Source organism: Pan troglodytes, chromosome 22 (assembly GCF_028858775.2).
Source record: "Pan troglodytes isolate AG18354 chromosome 22, NHGRI_mPanTro3-v2.0_pri, whole genome shotgun sequence".
Taxonomy (NCBI): domain Eukaryota; kingdom Metazoa; phylum Chordata; class Mammalia; order Primates; family Hominidae; genus Pan; species Pan troglodytes.
The window spans coordinates 3,211,132-3,224,848 of NC_072420.2; the positions used below are offsets into that span (position 1 = coordinate 3,211,132).

A 13,717-nucleotide genomic window follows, 5' to 3' on the forward strand; every position below is an offset into this window, starting at 1 on the left:
GGAGACGGGGAATTATGCTTTAGTCACTGAGGCGGCATCTAGTGTCAGACCACAGCCTTGTTAAACAGAGCCAGAATTTGGAGGATGGTTGGTGGGTTTTACATTTGGGGCTTGACATCTTGTCCCCACAAGCTGCTGCTGGCCTCTTCCTTGTCCATTTCTGTGTGGCCTGTTTAGGTCCCCCAGCTTCCTGCTTCTTCTTTACCATATTTGGAATGCAAAAATCTACACGTAATTTGGCCCATGGTCCCTTCTGCTTAGACATATCCTTGTAGCTATTTTTTTAAAAAGATGACTATGCCTTCTAGAATATTTCTAAGAAACTGCCTAAGTCACCACTGCTCACCAAGAGGCCTTTGTTTTTTCCTCTTCTTAACCATGGGAAAGGAATGTAGGAGTGTAGGGAGTGGATATTTTCTAACCTGGAAAAAACTCATTTTACCCTATATAATTTTTGTTAGCAAATTCCTTCTTTGCACTTACTCCACAATCTTTCCAAATTCTCCCAAATGCTCAAGCTTTTAAAAAACAAAAGACAGAAAGATAGCAGGTTATTAGGTTTTCCACCAAACCTTTTCTTTCTATTCCTTTACATCAGTGAGCTTAGAATAACTCTGCTCCTGGAACTGGGAAAGGGACTTGGGAAAAGAAAGAAAAAAAAGCTCTCAAAGTTTAACGTCACAAAACATTATAGTCACTGCTATTTTAATATTTATTTATTTATTTATTTTTGAGATGGAGACTTGTTCTGCCACCAGGCTGGAGTGCAGTGGTGCGATCTCGGCTCACTGCAACCTCCGCGTCCTGGGTTCAAGCGATTCTCCTGCCTCAGCCTACTGAGTAGCTGGGACTACAGGCGTGTGCCACCACACCCAGCTAATTTTTGTATTTTTAGTAGAGATGGGGTTTCACCGTGTTAGCCAGGATGATCTCGATCTCCTGACCTTGTGATCCGCCCGCCTTGGCCTCCCAAAGTGCTGGGATTACAGGCATGAGCCACCGTGCGTGGCCTTGCTTTGTAATTTTTACATCATATATCCCCTGTTAGACCAAGAGCTTGTAAAAGCCAGAAGACATACACCATTTATAGTTCAATTAGAGATGTTCACTGATAAAACTGATTCTTCCATCTGAGGGTGGTATTTGTAGTTACAGTAATGTAGATGACAATCTAAGTTACGTTCTATAAACTGTGTCACTGACATCTCAATCTACAGCTAACTTTAATTTTTTAAAAGCAGAGGAGTGGGTTGTATAGGTTTAGAATACATCCATCAAGCTAGCTAAGTGAGATGGATTCAAACTTTCAACTCACTGTAATATTTACCAAATTATCTATTCATTAGCTAAAGGAGCCATATAAACAAGGTACTTTTTAAAATTCAAAATTATGTAAGGTTTTATTTCCTTTTTATGTTGTTATGAATTGGATTGTAGAGGTTATAAAGTAAAATAAGATTACTTTTACAGTAAAACATACAACACATTGTCACAAGAGGGCAGCCTTTGAACATGAATTGCTTCTCAGGCATTCCTTGAAATTTTGAGACAGTTATTTAATTACAACTACTAAATAATAAAACACTACAGAGGATCTAAGAAGATACTTTGACTTATGCATATTGTTACTTTTTTATTACTGCTAGTGGAAGATGTAATCAATAAGGAAGGTAAGGGCTGAATTTGTTTTATGTAAAAAGACAAATTTCTTTGGGTTTTAGCTTTCAAACATCAAGATAGTGGGTCAATGTCTAAATGAGTATATCAAAGTTCTCACACTAGCACATGTAAATCCACCTCTTATCTACCCAAAACTCTAACCAAGCAAAGGCAAGTTGGAAGAATCAGACAAATGTAAGTGCCTAGGATACATAAATGTCACTGGATTTTATGTTTTTAACTTTCAACCTCCCAAGTTTCACTAAGAGACATGTTATTTGGAGAGGTTGCTAAAGTGTAGTTGTATGATGTCTCTGTGTACGGTTGGTCTGGACCTCTTTCTGTCCAGTGGTTGCCCTCAACTGATGAGAGTCACCTCTCTAAAGATCATGCTTATGTCCCTGGAGCAGTCCATAGCACTATCAATGTCTGACCTCCACCTTTTTCCAATTAATATTTCTGTACTTACTGAATTGGAAAACATACAGGTGTTTTTTGCCTGGTCACTTGTGGTTTTACAACACTCCCCCCACTTCCCCACCGCTGCCCCACGTGATTTTGATGCCAGCCAAAGTGTGAGAACTACTGGCAGCTGCTGGCAGACAGCAGCAAAGGCCCAAATTCTCTGTGTGATTTCAAGACCCGCATCTGGTTTTCAACCATATTTCCTTCTCCTTCTCACAGCTGAGCCCACTCCTCCCTCACCATCTGTAGGCTATGCTTTCCAGCCTGTGTCCAGGATTAGTCCTGATGTAAGGCACGTGGGGTTCAAGGATCTCTCTGTTCAGTCTTATTTCTGCACCATCTCTGACAGATATATTCCAGTTGTAATCATGGGGCTACCTCCTTTTATTTCCAGTCCCATGCTCGTTTTCTCTATCACATTCTACCTTGTAATAACCTAAATCTTCTGGTGGGCAAGCTTCTTCCTCAATCAAATTTGTGTTTATGATTGTGTTGGGGATTGGCTTAGTAATCTAGGTACTGCTAGTGCCTTGAAAGCGGAGACGCATCCTTCTGTCTGGATTTCTTGAGTTTCTGGATTGTAAACCTTATTAGGGTCCACTTTTCCTAGAATTGGAGCCTCTATTTTATTCTTGCTACTTTAGTTCCCCCAGAAAGCACGACCTCTGCCTGAATTTCAAAGTGTTGACTAGTTTAAATATCCATTTGTGAGACTTTTGTCTTGCTTCAGGGTGATTTTTTCATCTTACATGCCATTGCTAATCTTTTTATGTTGAATGTAATTGAAATAGTTTTAATCTGTGTTACCAGCAACAAGAACCCCTTTTATGAGATGAAGAGGCCAGGTCAGTCTCATAACATGTGTCCCCCTCCGTGTGTTGAATTTATGTCAGAGCCAGGTTCTTTCCTATTTGATGTCTCTCACCAAATTCCAGTGATTATGTCCTAGGAGGTGCCCAATACATTCTAGAGTTGATACAAGCTGTAATTTTAGAGAAATTAAATTAGCAATCACCAATACAATGTTGAATAGAGGTGATGAACACACACATCCCTTACTTGTCCTAATCTATGTGGTTTAAACATTTACGGTTTCACCATTAAATATAATATTGTTCATATGTTTTGTTGTGGATGCTTTCCAACACTTCGAGAAAATTTCTTTTTCTAGCTTGCTAAGAGTTTTTTTTTTTTTTAATCTGCAATAGATATTTCTCTGAAGAAAATATCCAAATTACCAACAGGTACATGAAAAAAATGCTCAGCATCACTAATCATCAGGGAAATGCAAATCAAAACCACAAAGAGATATTGCCTCAAGCCTGTTAGAATGGTCTTATTAAAAGAAAAACATAACGAGCGGTAACAATAGGGAGAAATTGGAGCACTTGTACAGTGTTTCTGGGAAAGTAAAACTGTGCAGCCTCTATGGAAAACAGTACGGTGGTTCCTCAAAAAAATTAAGAAAGTAGAACTACCATATGATCTAGTAGTCTCACTTCAGGATATTTATCTGAAAGAATTGAGATTGGGATGATTCTCAGGCTCATTGCAGCATTATTTACACTAATCAAAATGTGGAAATAAGGTTAATGTCTATTGGCAGATGAATAGATAAAGAAAATGTGGTATATTCATAAAACGGAATATTATTCATCTTTAAAACAAGAAAGCCCAGCAATATGCAACATGGATGAACCTAGAGGACATTAATGCTAAGTAAAGTAAATCAGTCACAGAAGGACAAACTGTATGATTCCACTTGTATAAAGTATCTAAGATAGCCAAATTCATTAGAATCACAGATTAGAATGGTGATAGCCCTTTAAATTGAAATCAATTTTGCATTCCTGGGTTTTGTAGTTTTGCTATCAGGATTCTGACTCATAAAACAAGTTTGGAATTTCCCCCTTCTTTATTTCTGAAATAATTTAAAATTTTTATTTTTTTATACGTTTGAAAGAATTCATCAGAAAAACTCTTTGGATCTGGAGTTTGCTTATTTTTTTATTTCTTTAGATTTATCTTTTTATGTGCAGGTATTTGACAATTAATTTAATTACTTTAATAAATGTCAATTACTTCATATGTTCCATTTAGTCTTGTGAATTTTTTTCTAAGTTATTTTCAAGGAATTCACCCTTTCTTCCAAGTAATGAAAATTAGCATAAAATGTTTCACAGTATTCCATTTTCTTGTTAATGTCTCTTGTGTCTACAACTGTGCAATCTCATTAATCCCTGATATTTATAATTTGTGTTTTCTTTCTTTCTCACAGAACTAACTTTTGGCCATGTTGATTTTCTCCTGTGTCTGTTTTCTGTCTCACTGATTTCTAATTTCTGTTTTATTTCCTTTCTTCTACTTGTTTTGGACTTAATTTGCTCTCTTGTTTTAGATTTTCTTTTTAAGGTAGACAATTAGTTCACTTGTTTTGAACTTCTCTTTTTTAGAATAAGCATTTATACAAAAAATTTACTCTGGGTCTGCTTAACTTTATCCCATACATTTTGATATATTATATTTTTATTTGTATTCACTTCAATGTATTTAAAGGTGTTTCTTATGATTTCTTCCTTGAGCTAAAGGGCATTTTAAGATGTATTTAAATCTTCCAATAATGTAGACTTTCCTGGGTAGCTTGTTTTTACCCATTTCAACTCATTTTCATTATGGTCAGAAAGCATACTTTCTATGTTTACAGTGTTTTGAAACTTCTTGAGAGATATTTTGTGGTCTATAGCCTATTGATAAATGTTTCACGTGTAGCATAATAGAACATATATTCTATTGTCTTGGTCAATATCGATTAGGTCAAGCTGTTGTCAAAATTATTTTATCTTAACTTTCTTTAGTTATTCTGTCAGCAATACAGCATTATGTCTTCATAATTACTTGACATTTTATCATTATGAAATAGCTTTCTGTTGTAATATTGCTTGTTTGGAGGTCTACTTTTTCTTATATTAATATAGCCACATAAGTTTTCTTGTGCTTGTTGTTTCCTTGGTATACTTGGAAATTATTTTACTCTCAACTTATCTATACCATAATATTTGGCATGCATCTCTTATAGGTACTTTTCTTATCCAGTTGGACAATCTGTGTTTTATTTGGAGTATTTAAATTACATTTGAAATAATTATTGATAAGGTTTGATTTAAGCATTCCATTTTTGCTTTTTTTTTTTTTTTTTTTTTTTTTTGAGACGGAGTCTGGCCCTGTCACCCAGGCTGGAGTGCAGTGGCGGGATCTCAGCTCACTGCAAGCTCCGCCTCCTGGGTTCACGCCATTTTCCTGCCTCAGCATCTGGAGTAGCTGGTACTACAGGCGCCCGCCGCCATGCCCGGCTAATTTTTGTATTTTTAGTAGAGACGGGGTTTCACCGTGTTAGCCAGGATGCTCTCGATCTCCTGACCTTGTGATCCACCGGCCTCGGCCTCCCAAAGTGCTGGGATTACAGGCTGAGCCTCTGCGCCCAGCCTATTTTGCTCTTATGTTCTATTTGTTCCATCATTTTTCCTCCTCTGTTCTTTCTTTCATGCCTTTTTATATTAACTGAACAATATTCAGCGTTCCATTTTAATTCCTTTATTGGCATTTTAGAAGAATATCTTCATATAATGTGGTGGTTCTCTAGGGATTATAATAAACATCCTGGGCTTATCGCAGTCCACTTAGTGTTAATAGTCAACGTTTTCATGTAACATAAAGAAAAGTTGCGGCGAAATTGTTGCCTTTAGTCTCCTGTCAAAGCTATTAATTTAGAATATTTTACTCTACATACATTATCAATAGTACACTTAATTAATTTTTTATTCAAACCATCAGTTGTTTGTTATAAAACTAAAAGAAAAAAGCCTTAGTTTTTCACGTTTATGCACATGCCATTCCTAGAGCTTCTCCTTGCTTCCTGTAGGTCAGAATTTCCATCTGTTGTTATCTTTCTTTAGTCTAAAAAATTTCCGTTTGCATTTCTTGTATCTAGGTCTGCTAATGACAATTGTTCGAAGCCTTCTTTTATCTGAATAAATCTTTCTTTTCTCAAGAATTACTTTTTCTAGTTATAGAATTTGGAGTTGACAGTTCTCTTTTATTTTGAAGATGTAGTTTCATTGCTTTTTAAAGTGTCATTTCTGATGACAGGTCATCTGTCTATTTGTTTCCACGTATGTAAGTTATTTTCTCCCTCCCTTTAGCTACTTTCAAGATTTACTCCTTTTTTGCCCAGTGGTTTGACTATGGTATGTCTACATTTGGTTCTCTTTATTTTTATTTTGTTCTTTGAGTTTCTGAAACCTGTAAGTTGATATATGGTGACAATTAGGAAAACTTTTGGTCTTTACTTTTTCAAATAGCTTTTTCTGTCTCATTTTCTTCTCTACTCTTTCTAGGACTCCAATTATAATAGCGCTAGACTGGCCCTATTTTTATTATTTTTCTTCCTTTGTATTATCTGTATTGGGAAATTGTTCTTGATCTGTTTTTAAGTGCACTGATAGTTTTTTCTGCCATCTTTAATTTACTCGTATGTGCATACAATGACATTTTTATATAAGATATTCAGTCTCTCAGTTCTAAAATTTGTCCTATTATCTCTTTATCATTTTTACTTCTCTGTTGAGATTCTCCATATATTCCCTCTTATGACCATCTATTCCTTAAATCCTTGAATATGCTTATAATAGCTTATTTTAAATTTCTTATCTTCTAATCCCAGCATGTTGGCCATTTCACTGTCTTAATCCATTGTTTACTTTTTTTGTTATGCATCATATTTTCCTGGTTTTATGTCTAGGCAGGTTAAATTATATGTTAGATTATGTGTATGATATTTTGTAGAGATAGGTTCTTCTATTTTCCTTTGAAGAGTGACTCTTTTCTAACATTAGTCTTTTTTCTGTAGTCAAACACCAAAATTTCACTCCTGAGCTATATGCAATGGTTGAAATCTCTGCTCTGTACTAGCAATTTAGCTGTTGTTTTCTGCTGGATTCTATGGAGTCTCTTTTTATGAATGTGAAATGTAGCAGCCATCATATATCTGAATGAAGTTGAAGTGCTGATTTTAGATTTTTACTCTGTGACATTCTCCTCTGTGACTTTCAATTGTGTGAGATTTCCTCCCATGTCATTCAAATTTCCCAGTTCTTCTTTTCTGTCAGCCTGGAACTCTGTGCTCTTATTCCTCAAGCTAGTAAAACTCACCGCTTTACTCATAGACATCTAATTTTGCACAGACTGGGAAGCGTCATCAGGTGTGAGGTTGCACTGATGCAAATTTAAATCATTGCAATTTTCTTTATTCAATGGTCAAATACTTCATCAGTGGTTGAATATTCTACTATTTCTGCCTGTTTTCTGTTTCTCATTGCCATCAAATGTGTATTTAATTTTTTTTAGAGTTAATAGTTTTTTTCCCTGCATTTGAGTTAGACCTGAGTTACTACCACATTTTGTAATTCAAACTTTTTGTCTAACAATGTTTTAAAAAACTCTTTATTTGGAGGGAATTCTCAAATTTCTAAATACTCCACAAACATTAGGATCAGGGCTCACATTCCCAGTTTCCCTTGTAGCCAGATGTACATATGGAAAATGGCCTCAGCTAATGAAGCATACCCACATATTTGAAACTCAGAAAAGTGTTAGGAGGAACTGTAGATATCATTTTAGTTGATGCAAGGATGGAAAAAAATAACCAACTTTCACTGGTGAACTTTGTCTTCAATCATTGTTTTCCTGTGGGTAAGTGGCTAATTTTCTGGCCTAGAGGTGGAATTGGTGTGTTGGTAACAATTGATTTAATGATAACCTGCTTTTGTCTTTTTAAAAATTGCTAATCCACCATTGTTTCTGGTCCTGTTTTATACTTATGCAGTGTATAATGTCTCATGCAAAATTTAGTTCTTTGTTTCTCAGCTTAAACTGGATTTTGATGAGCAGTTTTCAACTTCAAATGAAAGAAATGGCTTTGGTTGATGTTAGACAAAAATAAAAAGAGGGAATTAAAGAAATATGTTTGTCATCTTGTAATATTAAATAAATGAAACTGAAAATTCAACAATTCTGCTTCATAAAAAATAGAAAGTTTCTACTGTTTTTCATTATTTTTGAAGCTATGTGATTAAATGAAATTTCTGCCTCATGGAAGGTTTTTAGAACTATGTAATAATACCATAAAGACCATTAGGAGAGAAATGAATAAAGACTGAAAGAAGTAAGCACTGTGTGGTAACGTAGATGGCACATAGTTGTGTGCGTGGAGCCCTAATACATTTTACCATGGAATTTATACAATAAATGTTAGTTTCCTGTGAACCTGCTAATTAATATGACTTTCTCAGACATTTCCTTAACCTAAACAGTTTAGGTTTCCTGTAGATAGACTGCATGTATTCTCATCTTTAACCTTTCCATAATCTTCCCTAATTACAGATGTCATTGGTTCTTAATAGCAAAAGAACGGCAGTAGCTTATAAAGTTATATTATTTGTTTTTTACTAATATGTGAAGTGATTTTGTCTTTCATTTCACCTCTAAAGCTAATTATGTCTTCTAAGTTAACAAAAATTCCGGATCATACCATCATTAGTTTAAACTTTACAATGAATTCATTCTTTCCATTTATTACTAACCTGCATTATAGCAATATTTAGCTAATGAATTCTCAAAATATTTCTTGAAAGGTGAAAGAGTACCTCAAGTAAATGGTGTAATTAATTTATTTATCAGAATTTTAAATTAAGTGTTCTGTTTAATCTCAAAGGGGTACCAATGAAGTTAGGGCATAAGGAGTCCGTGGTTAATAAAATAGCAAGAATTAAAAAAGATTATTACATTTTTCCTCATACTATGATGGCTATAATTTTTAAAACAGTAGAAATGTTTAATTTTTAAAGGCTACTAGTGTCTATTTAATTCAAAGATATGAGATCTTCAGTTCAACTTGTTGTTTGAAATTTGAACAGCTTTTTCTTGCTGTTGTTCAATACAGTTATTAAACAGTCCAGGCAGGCCTCTGGAGTTACATATATGTATGTGGCTATGTGTGTATATATACATAGAAGTAGAAATAGCATATAATCAATTTACATAAGTCTTTTGTTTTTGATGAAAATTCTTCTAAAAGTGAATATAAATTAATAGCATATGGAGCCTACAAAAATTGTCTAATAGGGAAGTAGGAAAATATAATTTGTGAAGAAAAAGTTCGCTAAAACAGACTTTTTATTTTTACATGTAATAAATTTATATTGAAGGGTTTCCAGAAATATAAAATGTTATAGGGCACCTATCCTGAGACACACGAAGGAGACAAGGGATAGAGCTAGGATGGAAGTGAAAATAAAGGACAAATAGAGATAGATACTTAAGTGGAAATGAAACACTGCATGTTCTCACTCATAGGTGGGAATTGAACAATGAGAACACATGGATACAGGAAGGGGAACATCACACACCAGGGCCTGTTGTGGGGTGGGGGAGGGGGGAGGGATAGCATTAGGACATATACCTAATGCTAAATGACGAGTTAATGGGTGCAGCACACCAACATGGCACATGTATACATATGTAACTAAACTGCACGTTGTGCACATATGCCCTAAAACTTAAAGTACAAAAAAAAGTCATCAAACAGGTGGTAATTTTAAAACATGGCTTTTCCAGGCAGCAAATTTTCTGAATGTATCGCAAAAGAAGATAAATTGTGTGTCTATGTAGATCATGTCAATGAAATAAACAATAAAGGTTACTTATTGGAATATTGAAAGTGGTTGATAATAAATTAATTATTTATATTTATGGTAAAAGCAATAAACTTGATTTTTAGGGGTTCAATGACTTCCTGAAAATATCCTCTCACAGATTTTCTCAGAGTGTCTAGTTGGCAAAAGCACAGCTCCAAATTGCTATTTCTGTCAACGTCTACAGAACATTTACAGTTCGATTTCCAAAAGTTTCCATTTCTACTGACCTTACAAATTTGTAAAATGAATGCCCACCAGGACAAAATATTAAGTGATCAAATTAATTGGATCCTACAAGTGAAAATCTAGAAAAGGAAAATCTTCCTTCTTAATGAATGATTTTTATGTCTCTTCATTCTTGTCCTTCTAGGTAAAGCAACACTCTGGAGACCTTCTTTTGAGGCATTTCACCACCAGAGTAAGTGTGATGTGTGAGAAATTAGTCCACCCACAGGGAGCTGGTGAAATTAAATTGGAAGTTATTTCCTAACTGGCATATCTTGGAGTAAAATTAATCTAATAACAGTTTTCATAAGAGAGCATAAGCTTAAAAGACAACATTTTTCATTCAGCTTTACCAAACAAAGTGCAAATTTAGGTGTCCAGTTGTGAAGTTTGGTTGTGTGTGGATTGTACAGTGAAGGTACCAGTGGACAACAGTTGCTCATCAAGCAAGTTTATACAAAAGCTTTCGGACACGTCCAACTCTAGATAAAATTCTAAAGTATTTCATGCTTGTGTTCAGAGATTCTTTTTCTCTCTCCAAGGTAACCCACATATCAAAAGACATACGGGGTTATGGGTAGAACTTCCTAAAATTGCTCATGAGAAGTGTGCCATGCATAAACATACTTCACTAGCTTGAATTTTCTGTTAGTCTCACAGGAAACAATTAAAATCCTGTATGTTTTTCTATCTCCACACACTCCTGAACATAGAAAGACCAAGTGACATCTCTGGTTAAGATGTGTACAGGTTACAAGACATGTCTAAATATATTCACCAAGAGGTTTATTATTTTCACAGTGGCATTCACTAAATCAGTTGTCAGTGTAGCAATACTCAAGGAATAAGCAGGGTCTTCAATTTATCAGTTTGTAGTCCACCCCAAGTTGAATCACTGAAGCACGTAACTGTAGATAAGGTCACTCAAAAGCACAAATCCAGGTTATAAATATTCAGTAGTAGTTTATATGCATTTAGCAATTTGAATGCTGCGAAGTGTAGCCCAGAAAATCAATCGACATTGAACTATTAAAGAGGCCTTCACGGCACCTGCACTTTGAATCTCTTCAGACTCAGGTTAAACAGGAGACATGGTAGCTCATATATACTGCAAAAACCCTTCCTCTTTTCCTTTTTATCTACGAACCTGTCCTTTTCAATGTTGTCTAGATGCCTGAAGTTATGAATACCCTTGATCTTAGTAAAAAATGGTACCACCCTTCAGCAAAATCTCACTGATCAGTGTCTATGTTGCCTCACTGAGTTAGCCTTTTGTGTTCTTGTGGCCCAGGATGACAATGTTGACACAATCCAAACCAGTAGTTGGAAAGTTAATGTTGGATGCGTCTTTGACAATTGATGGAATGACCTGAAATCAAATGTGAGGCGGTGGAGACCCAAGAATGCTATTCAGGCAGTAAGTGATCTGTGGAGATACTAAATGAAATATCTGGAAGGAATTGTAATCTTGCAACTATGCTTTTACGTGTTTTTTGACATAAACAGTTTCTATTTATGGTGGAGCTGCAGTGTCCATTTCCCATGAAGTTCCCATAGTGTTAACTAATACAGTCATGTGTCACTTAATGACAGGGGTGTGTCTGAGAAATGCATTGCTGGACAATATTATTATTGTATGAACATCACAGAGTTTACTTACATAAACCTAGATGCTATAGCTGATTACATACCTAGGTTAGGTGGTATAGCCTATTCCTCCTAGGCTACAAACCTGTGCAGCATGTTACTGTACTGAATACTGTAGGCAATTGTAACACAACAGTTAAGTATATCTATACTTACTTATATCTATACAGTAAGTGTATCTATACATTTCTAAACATACAAGAGGTACAGTAAAAATACAGTGTTATGATTTTATTGCACCACTGTCATACATGTGCACTATCCTTGACCAAAATGTTGTTATGTGATGCATGATTGTAACAAAAGAATTAATTAAAGATAATATTGAAGTGCCTATTGAGATTTCAATGAAGAAAGGAATATTTGTAAATTCTGATTACCTTAAGTGGGAATTGACTTTCTTCCTGTTTCCATGGCTGTTCTTGTGAAAGAGCATAGCTTTCCAAAGACCTGAAATCTCTGACAAATCTTGCAATTCTCTATTGCCTGCATTATGAAGGTCACCTGGTATCAAATGAGGCAAAATGGTAGATTATAAAGACCTGTACTTTATTGTCAGTTCCTAAACATAGAAAGCATTGGTCTATCTTGAACATTTCTGCAGTTATAAACTAGCCTTGGGTCATGATTTTCTGCCTTTTTATCATAGACAAGATTTAATTTAGGAGATGTCCTTTTAATGTGTAATGTGAATAGTAAGTGCCACTTATGAAGCCCTATTTTCTTCCAGCCATTTTAATTGTCAAATCTGTCCAGTCAAGATGCATTGTTAGAGGCTTCACTGACAACACCGTCTGTGTGTGTGGGTGTGTGGGTGTGTGTGTACATACATATGATTGAGCAGGATTTAATGTAAGTCAAAACTGTCTCAAATTTCCTAGGACAATACAGCTTCCTTGGCCATTCCCTTGGAGCTCTGAGTTGAGGAGCTGGTGATGTGTATTTCTTGTGCATGTTCTCCACATTATCCCTATGCAGGCCTTCCATGGGCTTGGTTTTGGAACCAGTGATGAGGAAGATCATTAGAATTGTTGTTCTCAAAAAGATTCCTCCATTCTTCTGTATAAGCAATGGGAATTTTCCCAGACCAATATTTCTTCTTTTGAAATGGTAAATTTTGAATATTAACTGGTTAGTATAATCCCATAAAATAACAAAGTTTGAGCCCTACGAACTGTGTTTTAGGCTAAAGTTGTGTTTTATGCTAAATCATCATTTACTTCTTGTATGATTTTTTTTTTGAGACAGAGTCTGGCACTGTCACTCAGGCTGGAGAGCAGTGGCACAATTTTGGCTTACTGCAAGCTCCGCCTCCCAGGGGCACACCATTCTCCTGCTTCAGCCTCCTGAGTAGCTGGGACTACAGGTGCCCACCACCACACCCGGCTAATTTTTTTTTTAAGATTAAGGGCGAAATCAAAGCTGCTCCTCTATATTACATTCATAAGTCAGAATGATTAAAGCAAACTATTTATTTATTAGAAACACATACTCCAAATTTAGCATCTAAGACATGACAGCCTTTCAGGAGACATCAATTTACTTTTTAGGGTCTATAGCTATATTTGTATTCATGCTATTGGTGTCCATAATATTTCATTAGATGTTCTGGTTAAATTGATAAATGAAAATAATGTATGTGATAAGGAGAACAGCCTAGGTCTCCTGGAGGGCCCCTTACAACTCAGCTGGTGTTAGCAGAAATGCCTGGGTGTAACAGTGAGAAACAACCTTTCAAAAGTGTTGAGCAATTTTTCAGGCAGAGGAATATGTATGCCAATCCAGGCAGCAAGATAAGTGGAGGTCAGTTAAAAGATCAGTGTGTGATTACATTTTTTTTTAGGTTTCTACTGAGAGGAAATATAATACTCAGTTATTATTTTCTCTGTATATCTCTGGTTATTTTGTCACAACTTTTTATGTAAGCTACTACCAAACATTGGGTTATACAAGATCTATGGGTCGTATTC

The 13,717-nt window shown here is 35.4% G+C and overlaps 1 long non-coding RNA gene across 3 annotated transcripts in view; it reads right to left on the minus strand.

The window, feature by feature from the left end:
* Positions 1–13,717, minus strand: part of LOC112207468 (uncharacterized) — a 117,060-nt gene that overhangs the window by 1,591 nt on the left and 101,752 nt on the right. The window contains exons 5-6 of one of the 3 annotated variants that reach the window (XR_010154577.1): positions 12,128–12,251; positions 10,733–11,023 (exon numbers count right to left, since the gene is read on the minus strand). This is a non-coding gene — a long non-coding RNA (uncharacterized LOC112207468). Of the gene's footprint in view, positions 1–10,732; positions 11,024–11,963; positions 12,252–13,717 lie in introns of those variants that run through there. The other 2 variants (XR_010154578.1, XR_010154579.1) reach the window with 2 other exon arrangements.